Source organism: Triturus cristatus, chromosome 8 (genome assembly GCF_964204655.1).
Source record: "Triturus cristatus chromosome 8, aTriCri1.1, whole genome shotgun sequence".
Taxonomy (NCBI): Eukaryota; Metazoa; Chordata; class Amphibia; order Caudata; family Salamandridae; genus Triturus; species Triturus cristatus.
Genome location: NC_140591.1, coordinates 461572442 through 461586035, shown reverse-complemented (window position 1 = coordinate 461586035; position 13594 = coordinate 461572442). Strand labels below are relative to the sequence as shown.

The 13594-nt window shown below is 48.2% G+C and overlaps 1 protein-coding gene across 2 annotated transcripts in view; it reads left to right on the top strand.

Annotated features, from left to right (window-relative positions):
* CAB39L (calcium binding protein 39 like) overlaps nucleotides 1-13594 on the top strand; it is a 757003-nt gene that overhangs the window by 101944 nt on the left and 641465 nt on the right. Inside the window, exon 1 of one of the 2 annotated variants that reach the window (XM_085621898.1) lies at nucleotides 13160-13296. The exons of the other annotated variant lie outside the window; for it this stretch is intronic. The gene's annotated coding sequence lies outside the window, so the exon portion shown is untranslated. Of the gene's footprint in view, nucleotides 1-13159; nucleotides 13297-13594 lie in introns of those variants that run through there. 2 annotated transcript variants of the gene reach the window in all.

Below are 13594 nucleotides of genomic sequence, written 5' to 3'. Positions count from 1 at the left end.
TTCTTTAGTAATCCATTTCGACTTTTTCTAAAACTTTCACTGGAATCGTCTGCTTTTGATTGTCCAGTGTAATGCCATCGTAAGTATTCAACCTGCCTGTTGAGGACCAATGCTTACTAAAGGAGCAATATACAATGGGTATGAGCTCTAGCTTCACAGGGTGTATCCATGCCCCAGATCTTCTTTATAATTTCAAAAAGCCATAGATGCCCTACGGCAAGTGTGTTTTTTTAGAGTATGGCAACGAATATCACAAATAGTTGTGCTAGACAGGGTAGTCCCGGGAGCATTTTGCTTTCATTCAGATACTTTGTGAGCTTCAAGTTACCTGGGAAGTGCAGCAAATTCCTTTATTTCCACCAATTGAAAGTATTTTTGGCTGTGGATATCTGTTACTTATTAAAACCAATTTCTGTTTGCCTTTAGGCTTTCTTACGGTTTGGTATCATTCCAGAATAGCAGAGAACACTGAGGTAATAGCTGTTCTTAAGCAGTCCTTCCACTTTCCAGAGCATGGCAATGTGCCAGCGGGTCAAACAGTGCTGAGGGTTGTTGCAAATAATGCAGATATTCATTATTTTATAGAGCTCCGAGAGCTTGCCAGGACCTTAGCTGTGACCTGGTGCAATGTCACGAGGGTGATTTCCAGATTGTCCTGGGTTTGCAGCTAGCAGCACTATGCATGCAGGGATTGCATGCTCATTTCCCTTTTATCATTGTAAGTGTGATCCTAAAATCCCAGCATGAATAGTGTTTGCTGGTAACTGGGTTGGGCAGAATGTCACGCTCTTTACGAGACTATTCACCAGTTATGTCAGTGCTAAAGTACTATAGAAATGTGTGTTTAGTCTGTCAAAGGTTCAAAATCTAGCAACTTAATTCTGACTTAAATCTTTCCAAAGTCTAAAGGAGCACCGTTGAATTGGGTAAAAGCATAGCAGCCATGTGACTCATGTTGTTTTGTGACTCTTTTTCCCAAAATCAGGTGCAGAATGGGTGTTATAGATCCGTACTCAAAATGGCAAGTGTAGGGACCAAAGCCCTTACATGTAAGGAAAGCTCCTGTTAAACTGTATATGATAGAGACTTTTAGCTGCAGATTGCTTACCGTAGAAGTATCCCCAGGCGTTGGACTGGATCCAGAAATTCTTGAGCAGTAACCCTGTGTCCTGGTATGTGACGTGTTTGAGCTCCACATTGGCCTTAGTCGGCAGCATCCGCTCCGGAAGTGACATGCATAGTGTCTATATAGTTGCCACTCCAGCGTGCTGACATATGTTCTTTTTTTCCATGCCTGTCAGTGCAGATCGGGTAGAGCTACCCTCAGTCATTTTTTGACTGAGCTTTTTTTCAGCAGGCGCTAAGCTCCTCGACGTCGGATGACCTGATGATGCTCTCAATCCAGGTCACGCGGAAGCTTCCAGGACCCACTCCAGACAATCATCATCCCAGTCCAAATCATCGGGTTAGTCCCCCAAGCGCAAGAAGTCAAAGAACTTGAAGCATTCTATGCCTTCTCTGCGCTGGTCCAAATCACCAGATGAGGAGCGGGAAAGATGACACCGCTCGAGGCCTCGCTCTTATGCGAAGCCTGTGCCTAGGTCTTCTCTGTGCCTCCTACAGTTTTCCTGAGCTGGAGCAACCACTGCCCAACTCAAGAAATTCTGTGATGCCATTCACCTCATATTTGGGCTGCCCGACCCCTCAGGAGAGCCTTTTGACCCTACGGGTTTGGAGCGGCCTAATGGCTTCCCACTAGCTGGTCCGCAGCAACTCTATCCATTACACTGACATTCCATGGAGCCTGATCCAGTGCTATCGATACTGGAGCTGTTGAAGCCCTAAGGCGGCACCGACCTCATCGTCATTACTCTGTGCCATAATTTTTTATTGAAATAAAAGCATTCAACAGAGTTTCAATGCAGATGAAATGCAACAGTGAAGTGAACCACAACATTAAATGGGGCAATAGAAAGGAGAAATCTGGGGGAGGGTGGGATTTATGGGGAAGCAGGGGGGGAGGGGAGTGGCGGGGGTACAAGAAGGAGGGTGTAGGTCACTAACGAAGACAGGGTATTCGGCCTTTCACCTCCATCGCTGTGTGCCGGACCTCGGGTGTCGGCTGTGGCATAGTAGGCATTGACACGTTTCCCATTACAAGCAGTATGGAGGTTCTTGTGCCATGGCGTCTCCAGAGGTGGGAGGAAGGGACATTGGGGGGGGGGGGGGGGTAGGTGCTTGGGGATTCCGTGTGATGCATATGCGGGGGTGGAGAGGACAGGCTCATAGTCCTTCCTGACTTCGATACGGAGCCAGATGGGCGTCGCCAAACGTCTTTTCTGGCACCAGCCAGTACCATGCCCTCCGAGTCTGGAGCCAATGCCTTTTTCTTTTGATAGACCTGGGGAAGGAGATGCTTCAGCCGGGAGTTACCCCTTACTTTTCTCTCCCATTCAAAAAATCTCTCACTGATGCCCTACTTGGAGCCTGGTGCTAGCCCTCCACAGGACTGCCTGTACATAAGGCGATTGCCCACCGCCATCGCCCTGCTCCTGGGGACTACAGTTTCCTCACCCAGCACTCCACACCGGAGAGCTTGGTGATCCAAACCTCCACCTCCAGGATCAGTCACGGCGCATTCTCTACCACTCCACCTTAGAGGAAATTCAAAAGGCTGGATACCTTTGGCAAGAGAATGTTCTCTTCCACCAGCTTAGCACTGCAGTGTTTGAACAGTGTGTGTTTTTTGGGCCAATACACACATACTGTGTGGGACACGGTTGTGCAAGTGCTGCCCATGGTCTCAGATGAGGACTGAGCCCTAGTCACCCAAGCAATTTCTGACAGGCAAGATGCAGCAAAGTTCATCATCAGATGTGAGCCGGACACGATTGACTCGCTAGGCAGAGCAATTGGATTGTCAGTGGCACTTAGATGCCATGCCTGGTTATAACCACTAGCTTTTCAGGGGATGTTCAAATTTCCCTCATGGACCTGTCTTTTGATGGCTCTAGCCCTTTTGGCGAAAAAGCAGACTCCGCGCTAGACCGCTTTAAAGACAGCAGACCTACAGCCATGTCTTTGTGCCTCTACATGGCCCCCTGCCAACCCCAGTCTGCCTTTTGGCCCTTCCGTGGCTACGGGAGGGGCAACCAACCACATCCATTCCTGCCTAGCCACCAAGGCCAGCAGGCTTCCCAGCCTTTTTGTGGCTGCGGAAGTGGATCCCACAAATTACGTGGGAACCCCAGCCAGAGATTGGGCCCGTCCACCACCCCCAAGCAACCACAACCTCAAACCCCCTTTAATTTGCCTATCCACCAAAACAGGCACCCAGTCAGGGGGCAGGACCCTCCATCACCTGGCCCACTGGCAGCCCATAATATCATACATATGGGTTTTACAAGTTGTCTAGAGGGACACCTCCATCCCCTTTCTGGAACCCCCACCCCCACACCTATGCTGCCCACTTACAACTGGCTGATGGAGGACCATCTCACCTTGCTTTGTCTGGTTGTGTTGGTCCTTATGCCCAAAAGGGAGAGGGTGCCAGTATCAGAAGTAGGTCGTGGTTGTTATTCCCGCTACTTTCTGGTTCCCAAAATGGACAGAGGCCTCCGTCCTATTCTAGACTTGCGTCTTCTCAACTTCTTCCTGAAGAAGTAGTTCAGGATGCTCACCTTAGCTCAGGTCCTTTCTGCCCTAACCCTGGAGACTGGATGGTAGCGTTGGACTTTCAGGACGCATATTTCCACATCCCAATCCTGCCTGCCCACAGACATTACCTGTGGTTCACCCTGGGCCAAGAGCTCTTGCAGTTTGCTGTCCTACCCTCTGGCCTTACCAGTGCCCCTCGGATATTCACCAAGGGAATGGCAGTGATTGCATCTACAGAGGTCAGGGGTCCAGTCTTTCCGTACCTCAACGATAGCTGGTGAAGGCGGGCTCGCCACAGCCAGTCGTCTCCCACCTCAGGACTACGGCAGACCTCCTGCATTCACTGGGTTTCACTATAAATGTGCTAAAGTGACACCTGACTCTCAGATACTCCCTTTCATCTGTGCTGTTCTAGACACTGTGCAGTTTTAAGCTTGTCCTCCTGAACGGTGAGTCCAGGATATTTGGAATATGATTCCGATGGTTCAGCCTCTTTCCTGGATTTTGATGAGGCAGAGTCTGAGCCTGTTCAGCGTCAGGGCCTCCTGCATCCTGCTAGCGACACATGCCTGTTGACAAATGCAGACTCTGCAGTGAGACCTGAAGTTCCAGTGGGCGCATCATCAGGGGACTCTCTACAACCTGGTCCAGATCTTGGAGGGAACTGCAAAAGACCTGCAGATGTTGCTAGTGAATGGCGCTTAGGTCTGCAGCAGACCCCTCTCCCTTCCCTATCCCAAGCTGACTGTAGTGCCATATGGGTCACTCCTGGACTGGGGCAGCCACCTGGGAGAGGCAGAGATTAGAGTACTCTGGTCTCTGGCGGAGTCCGGACTTCACATCAGCTTGGAGCATCAGGTGATCCGGTTGGCATTGAAAGCCTTTCTTTCTTCAATCAAGAAAAGGCTGGTACAGGTGTTCATAGACAGCACCAACACCTTATAGTACTGCAACAAACAGAGCGGCATTGGGTCATGGAACCTTTGCCAAGAGGCCTTGTGTCTCTGGAAATGGCTCACGATTCAGGCCATTTCCCTGGAGGTTCAATACCTGGTGAGCTCTCTGAAAGCCAGAGCAGATGAACCCAGCAATCGATGACTAGCGGATCATAAATGGCGTCTCCGTCCAAAGGTGGTGTAAGGTCTCTTTTAAGACTGAGGAGAGTCTTGGTTATTTCTATTCGTCACCGCCTAGAACATGTATTGTCAGCAGTTCTGCAAACTGGAGTTTCCAAGGCAGCGCTTGCTTGCAGACGCGTTTTGTCTTGAGTGGGGCTTCAGCCTCCTGTATGCTTTTCCGCCAATACCACTACTGCCCAGAGTTCTCAAGAAGATCAGAAATGACTGGGCCCAAGTCATTCTTGTGGTATTGTTTTTGCTATGGATTGGGCATGGAGAGTCTGGTATCCTGAGCATCAGCATCGGTCATCCGATCAGGCTGCCCCTTCCTGAAGATCTTCGGTCGCAGCAACAGGGCAGAGTCTTGCACTCGCACCTGCGTAGCCAACGCCCTCATTCGTGGAGATTAAAAGGCGACAGTTGACAGCTTTTGACCTTTCTCCCGAAGTCTGTCATGTTATTCTGACAGCCAGGCGTCTCTCCACTAAGACAGTTCATGCCTGCCGTTGGGACAAATCTGTGACATGGTATGCATTCAAGAACATTGACCCTCTTCCTTCTCCTAAGTTTTACTAATAGTTCTTTGTCTGGCCTAGCAGGACTCTGCGCTTAGCACTAATAAAGGTTATTTATCATATTCTCAGCTTTCTTGTGGTTGCCGTACCAACCTTCTTTGTTAAAGTCTTCTGTTGTGTCTTGGTTCTCCTCACTCTGCAATCTGATTTCTGCATAGGGTTACCCTTCTGAGGCACTCAGCACTGGGCACCAGTTCATTGTTTGTGGCTCCACACTTCTGCCATGGAAAGTCACAAAAAGAAACTGATGCCGGTATGCTGGGGTGGTGCCATATAGGTCGCACGCACGTTACTTCTGGCATGGACAATGCTAGCGCTGAGAAGAGCGACACCGCCTACTGGCACACAGGGGTACTGCTCAAGAGTTTCCTGTTCCAGCCTGACACCAGGGGAAAGTTCTAAAGTAAGGGATCTGTGACTAGATAGTCTCTACCAAATAAGATATTGCAAAGGGTATGTAACTTGTTCTTCTGGTCTACCCTGTGTTTTTCCCCTCAGAGAACTCCTCAATATGTGAATTCATTGAGGGGGATCCATTTTTCTTTGACATTTCCAAGGAGAGCACAAGACCCTCATGTCTGTGGAAGCACCCAATTTGCACCATAGAGAAGGCTGACTTCCAGCCCCCTCGTACCAGGGCATGGCAAGTTTGACTTGTTTTTGGTGTAATTTGAACTTAATTGTACGCTGAGTAAAATCTGCTCAGTCCCTTATACCCTAGGTCCTAATTTCACCCTATGTATACCAAGTTGGATGTATGTAATGTAAAAAGCATGTGTGTCGCGTGCTTTGTCTCACATGGTGTGCATGGAGACTCAATGCAGTATGGCTGGTGTACTCTTCAAGGGCATACTCAGTCCTAGAGCTATTTGTCTGGCTTCTGGCTGCAATATTTGATTAGCAAGGAGTCTTTCTTGAGGACAGAGGATTGACCTAAACCAATGGCCTGATTTTTGCTCTTTGACTCTGAGGAGTGCAGGCCCAGTCTGCATCCTCTTTCTGTTTATGAACTCACCCATTTTTGCACTGTGAAGGACAGTTTGGAAATCACAGAGACCTCTTATAGGGTCTGCCTTGCTTCATTGGGAAACCACATTTTCTTGACCAGTTGCTTCCTATCCTTACCATACTTTGCGGATGTTTGTGAAGATGCTGTTGACTTTAGTTATGATTTTTTAACGTTACGCCTCAACAAGATTGGCCTGCCTTCGCTCTAGTCCACCTAGCTTCAGATAAATGTGGACTACCTTGAACTTTTAAGTTTGTAGTCATCTGGACTCCGGGTGAAACTCTGCTGCATCAGCTGAGAGGGCATTTCACAAAGAACAGAACAAAGCTCTACAAAAGTCTGTTTTCCCCAGTACAGAGAACAAGCCAAGTGTTGTGTAGAAAATCCTGTTGCTGCAAACTGTCCTGGATGAAAAAAAGCTCTACTGCCTGAAAAATGGGGAGCACATAATGAGGCTGCGCTGACTAAGCCTTCGTGGTGGCTATCTCAAGAAGGTGAGCTGCTTGGTAACCAAGAGGACCTTACAGCTAAGCTAAGAACCATACTTTTTTTTTATTATTAGTTTTTTGTTCATACATTGCATACAAGGTCAAAGATGCATACATTACGAGAAACATAGAAGAACAGACAAACCGTGGCTATATATTACAATTAATCATTTGCCCTCAGACTTCTTCAGTGTGATAAATTGCTGTATCATCAGTATACACGTACAGTACTACTTTTCTGCATTTTCAGATGACGTTTCTTGGTCCGTGGACCGCAAGTATTGCAATAAGGACTCCCAAATGTCTTTGGGTTTCGAGGGGGCCGGCAACTCCTCTGCATACAGTACTAGATTTTCCCTACAGTACACAAGGTCCTTTATCCAATGATTAAGAAGTGGGGCAGCTGAGCTCTCCCATTTAATCGCCACCCGCCTCTTGGTTAGCAATAAAGTAATTCTGATTAATTTACCCATGTCCCCCTTCAGAGTCGCTGTGAAGCACAATGGAAATATTTGTGGAGTACACTGTAGTTCAATGTTAGTCAGGGTTTGCAGTCTGTGTGTCACTTCCGCCCAAAACTCAGCCCCCCGGCTACACTCCCAGGCCAGGTGCCAGAAGTCTGCGCCCTGAGATCCACATCGCTTACATGCGTACCTTTCCCTAAGCCCACATTTATACAGTTTATGTGGTGTATAATAGACCTGGTGGAGGTATTTAAAGTGGATAATGCGTAAATTGCCATTCGAAGTGAGTGCACTTGTTAGCTGACAGCAGTATTCCCATTCCTTCTGTGTAAGCTGTGGGTGAAGTCTAGTGTTCCACTTCTCTAAGCTCCTATTGTTTACAGTGATTTTCTCATCTCTGGCTATGCAATATAGTTTGGTGACCAGTTTGTGCCTTGTTGGACTAGCCAGCATCGTCTGGAGGGACTGTAATGTCAGCAACTCGGCAGGGAATGTGTTCTAATGTGCCTTCGTTGCCTTCTTTAGTCTTTGAAAGATGAAGAGAAATAGTGGAGTTTTGTTTTGTACATATTGTAGCTCCTCTTCTGTAATAAAAACACTATTGGGGTATAAATCCTGCATTTTATCCATCTCAGGGTGTGCATTGCTCACGTCTCTTGTGTCACGGACAATTCTACATGGTGAGCAAGTGGGAGCAGAGGAGCATATAGTGAAAGTTTCGCTGCCATTTGGCCTGGCGCCTGCCATGCTGCTATCGTGGTGTCTATTGTGTTGATTTCTTTTTTGGGTGTATCCCTACGTGAGTGTGACAATATAGATTTCAGTGGAATGGGGTGCGCATCGCCGTCTTCGACCGCGACATGAGGGATGAAGTCATGATGATTGTACCAATAGTTTGCATACTGTGCCTGTGTGCAGAGATAGTATAGATACATGTGAGGCACACCAAAGCCGCCCGTAGTGTAATCTAATGTAAGTGTCTCCCAAATCACGCGGGCCTGCTTCCCTCCACAAACCAGCTTTACAAGCAGCGACCGTACGGTTTTAAAAACAAACTGTGCCAGTTTTATGGGTATGTTGCTGAACAGGTAAAAAAATCTCGGTAAGACAACCATTTTAATGAGGGCTATGCGGTCAGCCAGTGACAATGGCAGCGTTGACCATCTAGCCACCTGCTGCTCCAACACGGTACATGCAATGCCATAATTCTCCCTTATAACTATGTCAGGATCCCGATGGACCCATACCCCCAGGTATTTTACAGGTTCTGACGACCAAACAAGGGAGAACTCCATAGTATGAGGGTTGGTGTTCGTAGTCAGCGGCACTACCATAGATTTGCTCCAGTTAATGCTAATCCCGGAATAAAAAACGAACCAGATATATTCACGCAGTACAGGCGCCATGAATGTTTGTGGTTCCTTAATAAAAAGCAGCATATCATCTGCATAAAGTGATATGCTCACGGGGCGATGTACAAAATGCAGGGCTGCCGCTCTGTGCCGCTGTCTAATGATGCATGCCAAGGGTTCCAACACCAGGGCAAAAAGAAGTGGTGAGAGAGGGCACCCCTGTCTAGTTCCCCAGCCTATCTGGATAGGGTCCGATGTAATTCCATCTACACGAACCCGTGCCATTGGGTCAGTTCCTTAGCCGTACCCAATTACTATAAATGTCAGGGAACCCCATTCGTTTAAGTATTTGGAATAAATAGCCTCACTCTAAAGAGTCAAAGGCTTTGGCTGCGTCAAGCATCACTGCCGCAGCTTGTAGCTCAGGATCAAGTATATGAAACATTGCGAATATCGTTTGCAGATTATATGATGTGGACCTATCCGTAATGAATCCAGATTGGTCTGGGAGGACCAAGTTTGGCATCAGCGGTTGAAGTCTGGTGGCCAGAATCTTTGCCAATATTTTCGCATCTATATTAATAAGCGACAGTGGGCGATAAGAATCGCAGCGGGAAGGCGATTTATCTTTTTTTAGCAAAGTGATTATCAGGGCTTCTCTGAGTGTTGGCGGAAGCCTTCCCGATTCGTAGGCCTCCTCGTACATTTCTAACATGTAAGGTATCAGTTCATCTGCAAATTCCTTATAGAATTCACATATAAGCTCGTCTGGCCAGGTGCTTTCTTATTGGGTAATAATCGAATCACCTCACGGATGTCAGCCGCAGCAATTGGTTGACATAGATATTCCCTTTGTCCGTTGGACAGCCATGCAATTGCAACGTCCGCTAGGTAGTCATCGAGTTTCTTGGTTAATCCCTCCTTTTGAGGTATACAGTTTTGCATAACAATTTTGGAACTGTGTGACAATATCTTGTGTGGTGTAATGATCTGTCCCGGTGTCATCTGTAATTTTAGTTATTGCTTGCTGCTCTGTCCGAATTTTGATCTTAGTAGCCAAAGTGTGCCCCGGTCGGCCACCTTCACCATATGCGCGGGCCACGTATCTCTTGGAAAGATAACGTATTTTTCCGGTCGCAAGTTCATTATACTCAAGTATAGAGTCTTTAATTTGAGCTAATGTCGGTGCGCATGGAAGAGTCTGGTAGTCTCGCTGAAGCTGAGCCAATTTTTTCTTTTTTTAACTCTTGAGAGTTGGCCACGGATGCATTTGTCCCTAATCGTGGCCTTGAAGGCCTCCCAGAGAGTGGCAGCGCTATCCACAGACCCCTTATTTTGATTGAAATATTGCACTATAGCCTCCCGTATTATGGTAGTGTATAATGGATCGAGCAGCGCTTCAGATCTAAAACTCCATGTGAACTGACGATGGATGAATTGCGAAATGCTCAGTGTGAGCCTAAGGGGGTTGTGATCTGGTAATGTTCTGGGTAGCGTATCGACTGCATAGACCCAGGCATTCGCGCCACCGACCAGCAACCAATAGTCCAGCGGCGACCAACTGCCATGCACGGTGAAAGTGTGTTTTGCCCTCCAACCTTTCAATATAATGAAATCGCCATGTGTTAATTAGACCCAGCTCCGCCATCCCATTATTGACCCTACCCGCTTTAGGTGATTGCCCTCCGTGTCTGCTCAATTTATCTTTGCTGGGGTCCAAGTGCCTATTCAAATCCCCTCCCCATATTATTTCAGCTTCGAGCCATTCACGCAGTACAGTAAATATATCTTCAAAGAATCCTGGTTCGTCTGTGTTAGGTCTGTAGACATTCACATTAGTCAGGATAGTGAACCGGCTAGTTTACCATGTGTTATTGCATATCGGCCCGCATCGTCCGTACAGTGTTTGATCATGGTGAAAGGAAGGTTTTTCCTTATTAATGTGATCACCCCCCTTGCGTATGAGCAGTATGAGGATGCCAGTCTATATCCAGCCCAGTGCGTACCTACTCTGGTCTCTGAGTGTTTCGTCAGGTATGTCCTGAATGAGGGCTATCTTTATATCATGCCTATCTAAATAGGCTAACACTTGTCTTATTTTTTTATGGGGAGTTTGGCCCATGACAATTCCACGTCAAGCATATGATTGTTTCAGTATCTTGTACTGTCATGTAACACTATTGATCGATATACGTGTTACAGCTGAGGGTTGAGGCAAAACCTTGATAGTTAATGTTAATTCTGAATTGCATTTAGTCACGTAAAACAGTCCCATAGTTCCTGCCCTCCCAGTACCGCCCCTCCCGCCCACTTCTTTACCCCCAACTTGCTAAAGCCATCCCAAAAATTCCAAAACAACTCCCAAATGTAAAACATATCTACAGATAACTGTGGGGACACCCATGGGGGAACGCTGGAGCACATTTAACCTCCCAGATGAGAAGGGAGGCGGCCAAACAACAGCAGCGAGTTTCCTAAAATTATTGATTTTCAAGCTGGAGAAGGATAGTGATTATCATTCTTTACGGGCAATAACATGAGATCAAATTTGTGAAACAATAGGGTGAACAGCCGGTCTACTCAATATACAGGAGTGCCGCATTTCAAATCCCCCGTTCATTCTTCCTCAAAAAACAAACATGTGACAGGGAACTAGAGACATCCCCCGCCCAGCCACAGTGCCCAGTTAACATAGCCATGTTCAGGGTTCTGAGATTCTCAGTCTTCCTCATCTGCTGTGCCGGGATCTATTGGTCCCTGTGTTTGAGAGTTTTGGCATATTCCATAGCAGCCTTAGGATTGGTAAAAAAAAATGACTTGCCCTCTGCACCAATGCGCAGCAACGCGGGGTAGAGCATGGTGTATGGAACTCTTTCTGCCATTAGGAGTTTCTTGACTGCTTGATATTCTTTTCTTGCCGCTTGGACCGTGGCGGTGAAGTCCGGATAGAAAGCCAAGTTGTTTCCCTGATAGTTTATAGTACCCTTTTCCTTGACATGCGCAGGATTGAGTCACAATCCCTGTAATTCAACAGGCATGCAATAATCGGTCGTAGATGGGCACCCGTGGGAGGGCGAGCAGCCAGAGAGGGGTACGCACGCTCCACGATCAGAACCTGGAATAAATGTTCCACTCCAAAAATCTCACGTAGCATCGCCTCTATATAGGACTCCAGTCGCCCAGTGTTTGTGGACTCCCGTAGACCAGTAATCCTTAGGTTATTGCGTCTGGATCTGGCCTCCAAGTCCTCATTCTTAGCTTGTATAATGGCGAGCACTTTTTCCATGTCAAGGGTCTTGGAAGCAGTTTGTTGTAGGCCATCCTACGGGTCCGATATACGTTTTTCAGCCTCACTCAATCTAACAGCATGTTCATCTAATTTCGTGGACATATGGTCCATCCTGAGATTAAGAGTGTCTAGTTTTCCGTCAATGGACTGCAGGCTGGCTTGCATGGCCAGGAGCGGTTTTTCGATGGATGATGAGTTCTCAGTGGGAGTCTCCAATTCTGAATCAGAAGTAGCTCTCTGCAGCGACTTGCCAAACCTCTGCGGCTTGAATGTGAGGCATGATTGACTTCTTTTGGTTTTTCCCATGTCTGCTTGGCGTTATGTTTCGGCAGTATGTGACGGGCCCGCACTAAATGGCGACCAGTCGTATCACATGCCCTGGGACTCCCCGCACTCAGCCAGTGGTCCTGTCTCCACAGGGTGGGCGATAGACAGCATGCACACATAATGCGCGCCAATAGAACAGTGCTTCTGTATGCAGTACTCCTAGATCCAAATATCCAATGGGAAGGGCCAGACGCCACCCCCATGCAGCAGGCACACCAGTGCTCACTTCAAGTGTCTATTGCGTTAGTGTCTTAATGTTAAACCGGTGCTCCTGACTTTGCGGCAAGCACATTCTTTGGAGTAGATTTTCTCTCAGTATATCTGTTGGCGAGTGGAGCAATGTTTCCGCGTGCCGTGCCCCCAAGTCCAAATACCTAATAGGAAGGATGTGACACCACCCTCACAGAACGTACACCTTAATGCTGGCCTGAAGTGTCTGCTGCGCCAACACCTTTATGTCGGATCGGCCTCCCAAACGTTACGGCAGGCACATCCTTGGGGCAAATTTCCACTCTGCTTATCAGACGGCAACCGTGCAGTGAGGTCTCGCTATAAATGCACGGTGTTGATTTGGCCTAGTAGTAAGTCCACATCTGTGCCACGATACTATATTGGGGTGCCCTTGGGTCCACACAACACAGCGGCCACAAATACACCCAGCCACAGTTCAGGTCACGCGGTGTCAGCAGGAACGAGACGTGCATACGGGCGCCACCAGCACAGGCCTTCCACAGCGCGTCACAGCACTCACCCGGCAAATAGTTTCTGGGCAGCAATACCCGCCAGCAGTCGCGGCTCAGACCAACCCGCCGCTTCAGCTCGTGGAGGGGCCTGTATCGCTCCAGATGTCCCTGCAATCGCTGCACTGCGGCTGGCGAGAGGAGAAGACTCGCTGTCCATCCGGCACTCTCCGCACGTCAGGCCGCCTCCTACGCACTCCCGCCGTTCCTGAAGGATGATGATTCCAGCAGCAGCGGTTCGGGCCTCCACCGGGAACCACTCGCAACGAGTACCTTGGTATGTTTCTTGCAGCGATCTGGTCCGGTCGGCGCCGGACGGTCTCTTCAATTCACTGTTGGGCCGCAATACTGCCGCCATGGGCCCTCAATCCAACAATGCAGGTTTCACAATGACTAGGGCAGCATTCCACAGCCCGGACGCTCCCAGCCCGTCTGCTTTATTTCCGCTTCACCCCCCTTCAGCTTCAAGGTGTGGATGTTATCTGGAAATCAGGATGTTGAACGGATTGCGAGTTTGGGCAGCGGAGCTGCACTACAGTGCAGCCATCTTGACGTGTGCCCTCTAGCGCCCCCCC